Below are 15,552 nucleotides of genomic sequence, written 5' to 3' on the forward strand. Positions count from 1 at the left end.
AGATATCATTTCTCTTATCCTATAATTTCATATCATACAAATTGTAAAAAGTAAGATGTTTCATTTGAGATCAATCAATTCACTTTGACTGTTTTACACATTAATCGTTTAAAGTAAAAGTTTTGTAAAGGCAAAAATTGTGAATCTAGGATGTGAAATCCTGGACTCACGAATATTTGCAAGAATAAAAGCATTTTTGTGCAAGTTTATTACATGCCTAATATTTGTATAACTATGTGCGGGAAATTATTGAAGAGATTATTTATGTATATTATGATATTATTGAACTATAACAGATACTAGCACTTGTTATAGTTTGTTTCAGTTCTGCGAGCGAGAGGCGAACGCTCTGTACTCACCCTGAAGAAGACTTCCGGATGAAGTCGAAACTATTGTCGCGAAAGATGCGAACATAGTAAGTTAATTATATTCTCTTACACATACTTACATATATTAGTGTATAGATCAACAAATAATACTGCATATATTTATATTTTCTTTAGTTAGCCGTTACGCGGTATCCACATCAATTGTTGAATAACTGGGAAACTGGGGAACTGTTTCTGATTCTTTTTGTTATTCAGTTATAAAATTTTACATTTTTATTATTGTTATTCTTTTAAGTTGAAACATTTGGACTATCGTGTTAATTCTATACTAAATAATAAATCGAAGACTGCTTTTTTTCTAGTAAAATTAACTAAATTGTATTCAAAATTTATTGTGAAGAACACGAAATATTCAAACCGAATACAACCTAAAACTGTTATTAAAGTTATTTAAACGAGGCACTAGTTTCTAATAAAATATATACGAGTGAAAAACTAGAAACAAGTGATACAGGGTGCCCATTACCACAGTACCGAGCACGAAGCTCGATCGCATAATGTGTGATTACTGATGTATGTGTGTGTGCCTGTGTGTGCGCGTGTGCGTGCACCAATGATACTTTCCACACATGAATTGTGAACTTGTGTTAACAATAAATCATATGAATGTATTTGTGATCACACTGTTTGTAGGGGTGTATGCTTATTTGAATAAATCGACATCGGTAAAAAATTACTAAGTCGTGATTATTAAAGTCCGAATTATAAAAGGATATCCGTAGTATATTATTATAATAATTATAGTATATTTTAATAATTATTATTTTTGTGCGTTTGTAATTACCTTTGTGCGTCAGTTTATATTTCTGACTAACATTTAGACAGCGATAGCCATGCCATGTTGGCTTAAAATATTGCGACTAAATGGAAACATATTTACTATGACACGATATCGACAGTTGACAATGTAACTGCGCCATGCGTTTCAGTTTTGCTCACTGACTGTAAAGTAATTAAAGACGTCTTTTAAGAAAATAAAAAAAACACTTTCATCCTTGTCTGTCTCGTCGACATTATGAAAAATCAAATTAACACATATATTAATAATCCTATATTCAAATTTTCTATTAGCAAGGTACAATCGTTTTGGTTCTAAATAGATAGATCACTAAATTAGTCAAGATATCAGACACTGCCTAATTTGACTTAACTGGGACTCATATCGGCAACCGCGTTTACACGAAGCAGCATACGTAAAAATTGCACAGTGGAAGTCATCACCCACATAATAAATCATCGAATCGATGTTCATAATTGAAGGTTAATAAATCGACAACAATCGACACACCCCCGCCCTACGTGTGCTGGTGTGCGCGCGTGCATACACAACGTTGCGTCTGTGTGAGTATCATGTTGCATTTCTTTCTCGTATTGTAATTTATTGGTCTGTAACGAAGTTAATTATTGCGATTTTTGTATTAAACGTTGGAAATTATTTTTAGCATCGCATATGCGGACTCGAATGCTTTTTTACCAAGAAACAGCTCTTTGGCAAGTTTGAGTATCGATTCGTGTTGTGTATGAATGTATGATGGCGGGAATTTAAAAACTTATGCTTTGTGAATTATGTGCAAGTTCCGAGAATCGCGTTGAATATTGTCTCATTGTCCCTATATGACTTTTTATGTATATTTATGTCTGTTTAGTTGTTTTTTAACTATTAGAGGCAATTAAATTAGTTATTACATATGCGCTGGACAAATAACAGCGCCGTCTAGTATAAAACCAACTAAAGCTTGTATTATGGGTAGTAGATAATTGTTAGTGATATTTACCTATTAGAAGCAATTAAATGAATTAAATACTCTTCCGTTGGACAAATAACAGCGCATTTAGTATAAAACTAAGAGCTCGTGTTAAAGTTGGTAGAAAATTTATAGCAAAGGGATTATTAAGGACTTTTGATTTTATATTAATACATGTTAAATCCACCCTCAAACCTCACCCCTTTCACTCCTGTAAACAGTAGTGGCAATGTAACCTGGCATATTCATGTATTAAGAGATATAAAACGTCTTATTTAAGATATATAAAAATAAAAAAATAATTAATAAGAATAATTGCGTAATTAAAATCAATATCTAAAATAATTTTTTCATGTATTTCATTTTACCTGCTTATGAACGTCAAGTCTTTTGTATTAATATATACAATTGAGAACTAGCTAGAAACTCATTTGATTTTTTTTAAAAGCCAGTTTTTCTATATTGTTTACTTATATAAGTGTCTAAGTCTAACATGAAATAAATATCCCGGGCACGGACTTCTATTGCCCTGCACGCTCGTCATTCAAGTAATCGTTTAGTGAGTAATAGGCTTTGCCTAGTAAATACGATTTGTCAAATATTTTGAATTTCATCATCATCATCATCTCAGCCCGGAAGACGTCCACAGCTGAACAAATGTCTTTGAATTTATTTAAAGGTAATTCCAGTATATCCTTGTGTGTTAATTTATATTTCTGATACTAACGATCCGGTAAGTACACCGTTACTATTTTTGATACCTACAAAATATATGATTTAAAATAATCTCTTCATTTTCTATTTCTCACAAGAAATTTCACATTACCTGCCAATAATCAATAAATTCACAAAAAAAAAGAAAAAAAAATGTAACCGGATCGAATTTCAAAATAGGCAGGGTTAAACCTAGTTCACAATGTCGCGACCTCATCAGAAAATAGGGTCACCGTTTTGCCATTCTTTAAACATTTTTTTTTGTTAAAAAAGATAAAAACACCACTTTTAAATGATCTACTTTTAGATGTACCCGGTAAAAAGAGATAACTAAACTGTTGGGGTTCATCGTGGGAATTGGTACGGGTTATAAAATTTCTAAATTGGGGTGAGTCGAGATGCGATTTCAAAGGAATAAACCAAGCTTAATAAATTACGATTCTCCGAGATTAATATTAGATCGTTTCATTGTTATGTGTAAAATATATAAACTTCATTTAAATTATGATAATTTAATTTTATTGTATTCTATATTTTGATAATTAATAAATATATGTTCACAACTTGCGTAGGCGTTGTGTAACTTTATTTATTTAATTACAAATATATTGTACAATTTTTGTTTTTCTAAAAGTAAATATATTCATATACATAATATACTTCTGTGCAAGATTCATACTCATAATTACAAAGGTTTGTACCGTGCGAGGAATCGAACCCGTGATCAGCGGAAGTCGACACGAACCAGCTATGTAGGCTGTCAGAGTCAATATTTTCTTTCTTATTTATCCTAAGAAAGTATTACCAAATTTCTGCTAAGGGGAACGGAATTTAACGAAAACACGCAGGTACACGCAACTATGGGATATAGCTAGCACATTCGATATTCCTGTACACCAATGGACACACACAGACACAACAATGGGACAATTATTTTCTTATTGATTATAATTCGATATTCACTTAACCCTATTTCGGCGACTTGACACAAAGCAACCACCGATGGTCCAATTGACCCCGGGTCGCACAAATATCAAATTACTAACCATAAAAGAAACACACATTTCTGGAATCCATATTATAAGTCACCGTATAAGATTCAATAATATCAAATATACCAAAGAAATAACCATAAAAGAAACACACATTTCTGGAATCCATATTATAAGTCACCGTATAAGATTCAATAACTGACCTCTTTTTATAAATATAGACCAAAGAAATAGTGACCCCTTTATGAATTGTCCCAATAAATCGTGTAACTTATGACCCCTCGTCGACCTTTCGCCGTATTTTTTGCCACAAATGGTCAAAAAGGGGCATCTTGGGCCGCAATTGTGTCTGATGGACAATGGGCTTCTGATTAGACGAAAGGTAAAAAACGGCACAATACAAATAGAAGTGAGAATGAAAAAAACGCGGTAAGTAAATGTTGTATGTAGTTTTTATCGGCCATTAAAGTGTAATCATGTATTATAGTGTTATTTATTATTGGTTATATGTTGATATTGAAGTTCAAATCAGAGGTTAATCTTGACAGCGATAACTAGTTAACTAGATATATGAAAAAGTGTGAAAACCGTTATAAATAACTAATATTAATGATTTTTAACAATTTCGAAAAGTTACGAATGATACAGCGTCTTTTTGTGCGAAAACCCGTTATTTAATCTGCCGAAAATCCCTCACAATATCACAATGTCTATAAAATTCTCAAATTACTGCAAACAGTTATAAATCAAACGCGAAAAATCTTAAAAAAACTATCTCACGCGTCTGGCATCATCTGTTGCTTCCTAAAAGGGGTGAATTTGATGATTTTTATAAAATGAGCACAATAAACGGTACCCTAGCTCAACAGTTATTAGAAAAAAAAATGCGGAAGATATCGCCTTTCTGGAAAAGGGCGTCTCCTAAAAAGCGTATCTAACTCTTTCCCATGGGTCTTAACCTTGGCGAACTTTTTTGTCAAAAATTGAGACACCTTTGCCATCTTTCCCGTTTTTTTGCAATTGTCAATGTTTTTTCATATTGCGCAGCCGATGATCGCAAGGCGAAGGGTCGGGGCCTTTGTATTGTGCTCGCTCGCGGCTTTGTGTCTGCGTTAAGATTAAGCAGGTGGGTCAGATCGTACCAAAACTACCGCGCAGTTTTGGGTCATATTCCTATTCTCGATTCTAAAATATAATTTCAATGGAGGTGAATTTGAAATTTATAATTATATAATTATAATTATTAAGTTCGATTAATTTCATTAACTATATTCTACATACAACTATAAATACATTCTATATTTTATATATACAAACAGCCACTAATAACGTATTTATTTATGAATAGTAAAAGTAGAATAACATTTATTGTATTAATCAACATAAGCACACATTCTTTTATTAATTGTTATCAAACAATATTATGATAAGTCCAACATTGATAATTACAGAAAAAATTGAGTAATATTGTTAGAACTCAAACTAGATACGTATGTTTGCTGGACAAGTTTTGAAATACCTAAAGTTAATATGAAATTAGATTATCAATGTTAACTGTTGCGTATATACATAAACAGTATTTAAGATATCAAATTATGATGTGGTACCTGTGATACCACTCATGCGTTATCCTTCCAGAGAACCAAGACGCTTCTTATACTGTAATTTCATAATATGAGGCATCTTGGTCCTTTCCTTTCATTTCTTCTTTCTTCTTTGACAAATTTCATTTAATCCAGTTCTACAACCGGAACACAAATTATGAAACAAGCAGCTTGGTGGCTGAAATAGGTTTGCGTGGGCAAACGACTTTTTACAGTACACCTCGGGTTTGCACCACCTGCATCTAAGATTCACACCAATCAAAACACAGTCCCGAAATTACTGAGTACTCCGTCGATATGAGACAAATAATTATCGAATATTAGCAACATCAACCGGCCCCTTTGACAGCGTACAATGTTAACAGGCATGTGAGCGAAAAACAGGACCGTCGAAATAGGCATAATTACGGTTTGGGCTAACATCGGCGTGCTCGTGAATTTCCCAAAAATTGCGCGCGCGCAAAAAGTTCGCTTTTTCGGAAATTCGAGCCGGGCACATGAATAAAACAATATAAACCATAATCGTCCGTTTTAATTGTGGGGAACGGCGTGAAAAAATGTCTGCTTTACAAATTATGTATGCCGCGTATGTATTGTGTCGTACATGGTAATAGTCACCTCGATTTTATGTTCTCGTATGCCTTTATTGGGTATTATTATTGAAATTAAACCGCAAATGGCTTGTAACATCCGATTTATGTCTTAATATTTATTTTTTACGGTTCCAACTCCATATATTTGTTCTTGCATTTTTTTAAACATAATATAAGAATGCATTCTATTTTCAAAATTGTAAACATTGATACCTACGTGTAAATATTTTAAAATTACTGTAATTTAATTTAAACATGATCTGTAATTTGTAATCATTTGCAAGTTCATTTGAAAGTAATAAGTGCTGAGTTTCTTGTCAGTTCTTCTTAGCTGGAAAACTATCTACCGCCAGTGAACTGACGAAATATTTAACATATCATAAGGAAAGTGGAGCTTGAGTTATGGGTACTAAATAACTGACTTTTTTTGTAAATACATACCTAATATACATAGAAAACAACCCAATACAAACAATCATATTCATTAATACAAATGTTTGTACCGTGCGTACGCGTTTGTACAGTTTTAGTCTTCAAGTATTTAGTTCTAAGTGATTCATTCATCTGTGTTAATTGAAAGAACTCTCCCCTCAGTGCTCCTCGGCCTCACATCTGATGTTTTTAAAAAACGAATTGCAAAAATGTCCGCCGCGCAAAATGACTGGCATAGTTGTCGAACTGAGAAATGTCAGTTTTGTTTAAATTTCGAAAATTAATAACGAACGCCGTACCGGCGCATTTTTGCTCGTCCCACCCCCGCCTAATTAGAAATATTTTGTTATTTTACATTTTTATCCTGCACGCCGCCGCGCCGTATTGTTGAATAAAAATATATCTAGTAGTTGATTATCATTATCATTACAAAGTCGCTGTCGCTGTCTGTCCGTCCCTATCTATGTATGCTTAATATCTATGTATCTTTAAAACTACGCAACGGATTTTGAAGCGGTTTTTAAAGATAGACTTTTATATATACAATATTTGTACATCCGAGCAAAGCCGGAGTGAATAGCTAGTTTTACATATAAAACTCACAAACAACATTAGTTACCAAACTCCTCCGAAACGGAGATTCGGCTACTATCTATTTTTCATACCCCTATATATATATGATAACGGTTGTCTACCCCTAACCATTCAAATTTTTTTTGTTATATTATGATTTAGCATTAAAAAATACATACGACCATATAATACATGCAATACATATAACTTTTAATAGCAATATTAGTACTCAAATTTATATGGCAAAACAGCGTTTGCCGGGACAGCTAGTTGTTATGTAAATAGAAATTTACGCAATAAATAGAATGTTAAAGTATAATAAAATGCTTATGGTTTTGAAGTCAGTATTATACTTTCAATATACGCCCCAAAATGTGGGAATCTAAAACTACTACTACATACTACTACTACTAAACCACAAGTTGTTTAGTAAATCTCGAGTTTGTTTAGTTTTAGTCATTACATCAGTCTTGCTTTAGTACCAATTTTTTTTTCTAACACGATGGTGGCAAACATGCATACGGCCCATCTGATTATAAACGGTTACCGTAGCCTACAAACGCCTGTATTATATCTCACCCTACATCCGAAACACAGCTTAGAAGGCAAAGCTACTTGGCGGCTGAAATACGAGAAACAGTACAGGTACTTACAATTGAGGTGGACTTGTACAAAGTCAACTTTGTTAAAACTTAGGTATAGTATATAATTATTACTAGCTTTTGCCCGCGGCTTCACTCGCGTTAATTTATCCTGTTAGGGGTGGAATTTATCAAAATCCTTTCTTAGCGGATGCCTACGTCATAACATCTACCTGCATGCCAAATTCATCCCGATCCGTCCAGTGGTTTGGACTGTTCGTTGATAGATCGCTATGTCAGTCACCTTTGAGTTATATATATTTAGATTATGTAACTTATTATATAACTTAGTTATTGTAAACCACAGACTTTAAATATATATATAACAGTAAAGAATTAAAAAACAAATAATAATAACCGTGACATATCATTTTTAACAGAAGTAAAGTAAAAGAAACGAATTCCATATAAGTTTTATTTCTCACATCCTGTTCAAAAAGAAATCGCTTTTATTATATTATTTTTTTGTCAACATCAGTAACATGACTCCGCATTTTTGTCACAATATTACACTGTTGCTTACACCTTTTTTTTAATGAAACTACCCCATTCTCGTCCCGTAAAGGGTTGCCATATTATTTGGAGACATCTGATATTTTCCGCGATCCTAGATAACGGTAATGATGTGTTTGTAGCAAAATTCCGTTCATGTACTTTTTTAACGAGAATGAATATTTTTTTGACATCGATACTTTTTGCTTTTTTTTTAAATATGTTGCGTTTAAGTAGTATATAGGAAACAATTTTTTTTAACCGACCGGAAAATTAAGTTTTCAATTCGAATGTGTTTATTTATTCTTTGATCTCGACTTCAATGGTCACACTATTATTCTTTTCTGTAAGTAAGTGTAAGTTTCATGTTAATTGGTTAAGCAGTTATGGTGGTGTGTGTAACAAATGATATTAATTTCGCATTTATAATGTTAGATAGGTTCATAACTATGTATATTTATATTTATTTTATGTATATTATTTTTATATTTATTTATAATTGTTTTTGACCACTCTCAAAGCTAAGATCGTTATGAAAGTCAGTTACAAATGATGCAAAATTTGCGAGTTTGCAGAGGTTTTAATTTGTAGGTGTAATATAAACAAAAAAACTATTTTAAATACATCTTAAATAGAATTCTGAAGATACTATACATTGCAAAAAATATGACATGCAATCATATATGTATTCATAAGTAATCATACAGGATGTATTGTACTGTACAATACATATGCTGAATATTAATATAACTACTTCCGTAATATGTCATAATTTGGGCCATTTTCTCCAAATTACAAGGCAACAGTTCAAAATAAATATTATTTTAATTATTCAACGTACAGCGTTTGTTTCGTAAAAGGCAACGAATGCGGTCCGTTACTCTAATCCATATTTCGAACAGTCTTTATCCATTTTCGAACTGTTTCGAAATTCAAAAGAACTATTCTCATTCGCTCCGCGTCGCGTTCTAAATATAAAAACTCTTTTTTGTCAAATATGGAAGGGTTAAGTTAAAAACATTCTATTTTCGAATTGTTAAAAAGTCTACATTGTATGGAATACGTCAAAACTCTGCAGCAGTCATAGTATACTCAAAATTTTTCAATGCTGTAAACATAGTTTAAAAAAATGGTGCCTATTTTCTATAGTGTATTTACCTAAACTGTGGAATGTTTTTTTTCTTCAATAGTATACAAAAATTTTAGTAACATCACATGAATATGAGCAACAATACAAAAATGATATATAATACTTCCTGTTAGAACCAACGTGGCGAATTAAGCTTGATTGCTTCAGAAGGGACACATTTTTAAATGTTTTCCATACGGAGACATTTAAAAATGTAAAAAGTCACTGGTAATGATCATTCCCAGTGGGTCATTCCCATTATTTTTGTTGGAGTTTCCAAGTATAGGAACTAGTGAACACATCGTACTATTTAAAGTTGAATTTTTCGCGTTCTCTCCGGAAATTATCGTAGTTAATTCCTGGTGAATTCACTACGGTCGATAGACCAACTGACCCAACTTCATACTCATTCTATCATCCTCTAATGGTAACTCTCGAACATTGATCGTTAGCTCATACGGCAGCATCATCCCATTAACATACAATACAAATGATATATTTATTTATATAACTATTTACTCTGTCGTCTTCACATATACTGTACAACATTATTCCTTTTTCAAATGATATGAAAGACACAGGAAGCATGAGTTTTTTGTCACTTCCACATCTCGTCAGAGGCGATCATATACTGTCTGTCCTACTCGAATTCTACCACAATATAAGAGCTAGACAAAGACAGCCAAACTGTTCTTTCTCAGGTGTGTTGACAATAACAGATGTTCGGAAGATGGCGGGGCGAGCGCATATTAAACAATTACGTTTCTGTTTAATTATTTTTTTAAATGATTGTTATTTTGGTGCAGTGGGCGTCGTGTTGGCTGCGAGCGCGCGCACTTTATAGAAGACAATGCTCGTTTTGTGCTTGTCATGTTAAGTGTCAAAGAGCAAGGAATGTAGGGCCGATTTGTCGGACCGATTTCCCTTTACAACACGTTGATTGACCGACTTGCCTGTTTTGATTGTTAATATTAAAAGTGATTTAAATATATCTTTTTAGACTTTGTAAAAAGTCGTTTGCGTGGGAGCCTCAGTCTCGCCTATTTCCAACTTGCATTGTAAGATATGTTCTAATGGAATGGTAAGACATGTTATTTACCGTTCCCGATGGTCTAGGGATTTAGCACACCGTCTTACTTCCGATGGTCGCGGGTTCGATATTTGATCGATCATTTGTATTCATGTGTAAAAGTTGTTTGTATCGGTCTGGATATTATGTATGTAAAATATGTATGTATTTAAAAAAAAAACGTAAACGTCTATGTATTTTTATCACTTGTCTAGTCTATTATAAGCTCTGCTTATCTTGGTACTAGATGGCACTGTGTGACACATTATATTATTATTATACTAACTGTGCCCGCGGATTTACCCGCGTTAAATTTCAATATAAAATATAGCCTATATGTTATTCTGATGCATAAGCTATATGTACAGTAAAGTTTCATCGAAATCCTTTTAATAGTTTTTGCGTGAAAGCGTAACAAACATCATACTTACAAACTTTCGCGTTTATAATATTATTAAGATATTAATATTACCTGGGAGTGAAATTACAAGATAAGAGGAATGACATCTTATACTTCTGGAGTGATATCGCGGGATATTTTACCGTGATGTCAGTATTGGTGTTCATGTAGTCGTATATAGACGACGGTCACCACTCACCATTAGATTGGGCGAAGGCTTGTCTGGTATTCAAATTATATAAAAAAATATTGCACTGACCAACATTTCTCTTATTCCCTTTTTACAATAACGAATAAACGAGCATCTGTTTCATTTTTTATAGCAGAGAGGATAAAAATCTAGAACATAGTCTCCCCATATAACACCATATAGTATGTGAGCAGTGTTGCCAGAACGTGTTTTATTCTAACAGTGCCAATTAACAGGTATTTTAATGCACGAATGTGCAACGCTGCACCCTGCTTGCAGTAATATATATCTATATGTATATAATAATAAATAACCCTGAACAATTAACACAGCGCCATCTAGTCCCACGTTAAGCATAGCTTGTGTTATGGGTACTAAACAATTGCTATAAATGCTTAGATATATAGATTTTTTGTAAATAATAATAAATAATATATATTATACATAGAAAACACCCAGACCGATACAAACAATCATACTCATGAATACAAAATGTTTGCACCGTGCGAGGAATTGAACCCGCGACCATGGGAAGTAAAGCGGTGTGCTAAACCGCTAGATTAGCGAGGCCGTTATATATGGTAACTGGCGGAGTACCAGTGAAAGATGATAGAATGAGTGTAAAATCAGGTTAATTATTTCCAGGTGACGAAATCACCAGAAAGTAAACACATTATTAATTGGTGAATTTACGCACACCGTAAGAACAGGCGACCACCATTCTATAACCAGGTTTTAAAATCTACGATGGTTTTCAGGTGGATGTTGCCCTGATACGGTATTTTGCTTACCTATAACAAACAACCCCTTCTTTTATTTTCTGGACTGGTAGAGTTAACTGTCTGTCTGATGTTATGTAGCAACCGTTGCCTATGCACTCATGTGCATTGTGCATATGAGTGCATAGGCAGGTATTGTGCATAGCATGGACATCACATCGATATTTCAAGTCTATGGTACCCATTACCATTAAAGAGGAGGTAATTTTACTGCCATATCTCACCCTTCACCCGAAGCACAGCTTACGGAGGAGGCTTCGCACGGGTACTAAGCAAATATTTTTAAAATAATTAAGTGTGTGAATAATGTCGCCTAGTTTTTATTGGTGTTACCATTGCATATTTTAATAAGATAATACCGCTTACTGTATAAGTTTATGTAAATTTATTATTTCAATTAATATTCTGTATCTGATGTAATAAAGATCATATAAATCAATTCTAATCGTATAATATTTTTCAAATCGGTCCAGTAGGTTCGGAGTCTAAGTCTACTTAATGTAAACAAACGAACGAATCTTACCTTTTTATATTTTAGTATAGATTTTGTATTCAGTGTTGATTAATTCTTGTAATAAGCATAGTAATTCTAATTTCTAATTGTAATAAATATACTAATTCTATTCAAATACAATTGTAGTATGAATAACTTACTATCCATGTTATCGTCATATATTTTAGTACATCACCATAAAGAAAATACACTCCTAGTGTGCATGTATAGTTATTTTTGAAGATAAATATGTGTTTTAAATGTACAATATATTTAAAACGCATCCATCGTCACAACACTATCAGTATCACAGAAATATTAACCAATAAAAAATAGTTTACTCCGCAGATGTTCGAATATCCAGTAATAAACAGCGCCATAACGCGCACCACGTATAAATGATGTAGGCCAGAGCACATTTTAAAGTTTAAAACTCTAACAAAAGAACGAAATACAATATCTCATTATGATGAAAAAAAATTCAATGAGAAAATACGAGATTTGACCCAAAAAAATCCACCCTCCTTCAAAGGGTTATGGAAAGAGACAGCGCTACTTTGTACGGATTTAGAATGGGATAGCGGTACAATTCAACCCTTTCACTGCACCTGGACCGCTTTTTGTCCGCGAGTTTTTTGTGTCGAAATTTAAAAAAGTGCAAAATTTCATTTTGTTTGGGGTCAATATTGATTTTTGGTTGGAAATAAACGAATACGCACAATACAAGTTCGTTATCTATAACGTTCTAAATGAGGCCATTACTCTTTGACCTCACAATAGATCACTGTCGCCTATTACAATTTTTTTTGTACTTTTTTGGCACTGGTTTACTTTTTTATTTGTTCGTAATCTTTATTATTATAAAACTATTATAAAACATATAAAAGAGTAAACCACTTATTATAAATAATAAATAATATAATTAATATGACAGATACATATTTGCCTTCGTATTAGCGATGTTATTTGCCTCCGTTTAATTACTCCTACACACATTTTTATCTCGGATAGAATCGAACTCCATACGTCTATCTTGTGAATCGTGATGATGAACGACTAGATGGTACCTTATGGCGTAAGCACATATACAGTGGCAACGGTTTCCAACATAGATATATATCCATGTATAATGATTTATGACTGCCTATACATACATACAGAATATTAAAATGTATAGCGTTATTTCTACAAAAGTAGACGAACCCATGCACCGTGTAAAGGCACCATGTATAATTCTTCTTATTTGTTGAAAATAAATAATAAATCCAAGATAAGCATCTGCTGAACTCGCGTACAAAGTAATCACAACCAATTTAACATAAAGGAACAAAGAGGTGAGGTCGGGCGTCCGCGCAGGCCCCCAGCCCTGAGCCCCATGCACCAGCAACACGTACATGCCCGTAAACGATAAAAATATAAATTAAAACGTCTCAATGCGATACAAAAGCGAGACGAAAGAACAGATAGCCAGGTTAATGCAAAAATGCCGAGCCCTTTAAGAACATTGGGAAAAAAGCGCAAAAGTAAGACAATCAAATGAGGGACGCACAAAAACGGGAATAAAAGGGACAAAAAGCAATATGGCGGATTGTTTTTAATTATCGAGTATCGGCATAAATCGATGCACGTCGCCGCGGGCCCGCCGGCGAGGCCCGGGCGTCCGCGGAGTCGCCACGCGACCGCGCAGGGCTTCCTAGCCGACCCTGCGAGCTGCGAGGACGAGGACGAAGACGCATCCGCCCGCCCGCCGTTATACAATGATTTACAATGAAATTGTATGACCTTACCATTTTCTTATTACGTTATAATATGAATTATAAATCAAGTGCAGTTAATGCGTTTCCTTATTTAAAACTAACTGACATGCGCAACTTCGTCTTCATTACACTTACTTGACATTTATCGTTATATTTTGCGCAATTTACATAATATCTTTTTAAATTAAAGCCTATGTGTTATTCTGATGTATAAGTTATATAATTTTTAAAATTCATTCAGTGTTTGCGAGTGACATGACATGACACTCACAAACTTCCTTGTTTATAATATTAATAAGACTACTTGGTAAATTTTACTGATTTAAAATCTACTCTACTCTAAAAATAGACTATATTTAACATTTTATTATTCGTTATTTTTACATCAAGTATATAATAGAGTATTCGCTGAAGTATGAATTTACCTTTTTATTATAAGTGTTACTCCTTTATCTTGTCACTAAAGCAATTTTATTTTACTAACGAAATAAAAAACCACTCGACTAGTCTTTAATTTGTTCAGTAATTATTCAGTAATTAATAATCAATAGGTAATAGGAATAACTAGAAAAATAAACGTGTTCCGCTCAATTCCACCTGTGTCCTGGATTCATAAAATTCATATGTATTGGTGGAGCACCGCGATCGCGCGGATGTTACATATATTTTACTTATAACTAAGAACATTGTAGGTATGTCTGTGCGTCTGTGCGTACGTATGCGCCTTTGTCATTGTACCGTGTATTTATAGAATGAAAGCCGTCTTAGATATCAAGACAGATTTATCTACGCAAATAAACGTACCACAATTAATTATAGATCGTCGTAGTTAAAGCGTCTTAATTATTTTTGATTCGATGCTGATCTAATTTAAGATTGATAGGTTTTGGAGATTCGTATATATATTTGATATGAAGTATATATACACACCTGCTATTTTGATTATATAAATACAAGAAGTAAATTTTAGTATTGACCACTAATAGAATAAAGAAACTATATAATAATAATAATAATAGTCCAGGACAAATTACACAGCGTCATCTAGTCTCAAAATAAGCAGAGCTTGTGTTATGCGTACTAACAACTGATATAAATACATAAATAATACATAGGTATAACAACCAGACCAATACAAACAATCACAGTCATGAATACAAATGTTTGTACTGTGCGAGGAGTATCTATAACCCGCGACCATCGGGAGTAAGGCGGTGTCTAAACCGCTAGACCACCGAGAACCTCCATATGTACCATAGAACCTAACATGGTACACCATGTCAGGTTGTCCTACATATGGTTATCCCTGAAAACCATCATTTTTAATATGCTAACTGACCTGTCTTTACGTATACCATTAGCGCAGGCGACCGCATCCCTCCATTTTAATTCATAAATATAAAGTTTTTAATAACCGTTTCTATTTGAATAGGAGAATATTAATGGTAATTAACCATACTTAAAACTAGGTGTGCCCTCGAGTTCGTTCGCGTTTGTTCGGAATAGTGAACTTGACCAAATAAAGCAAACTAAAAAAACTAAAGAAAAATGTTTCATCGT

This window comes from Achroia grisella, unplaced genomic scaffold, assembly GCF_030625045.1.
Source record: "Achroia grisella isolate CSIRO2021 unplaced genomic scaffold, CSIRO_AGI_Agris_v1 utg1174, whole genome shotgun sequence".
Taxonomy (NCBI): Eukaryota; Metazoa; Arthropoda; class Insecta; order Lepidoptera; family Pyralidae; genus Achroia; species Achroia grisella.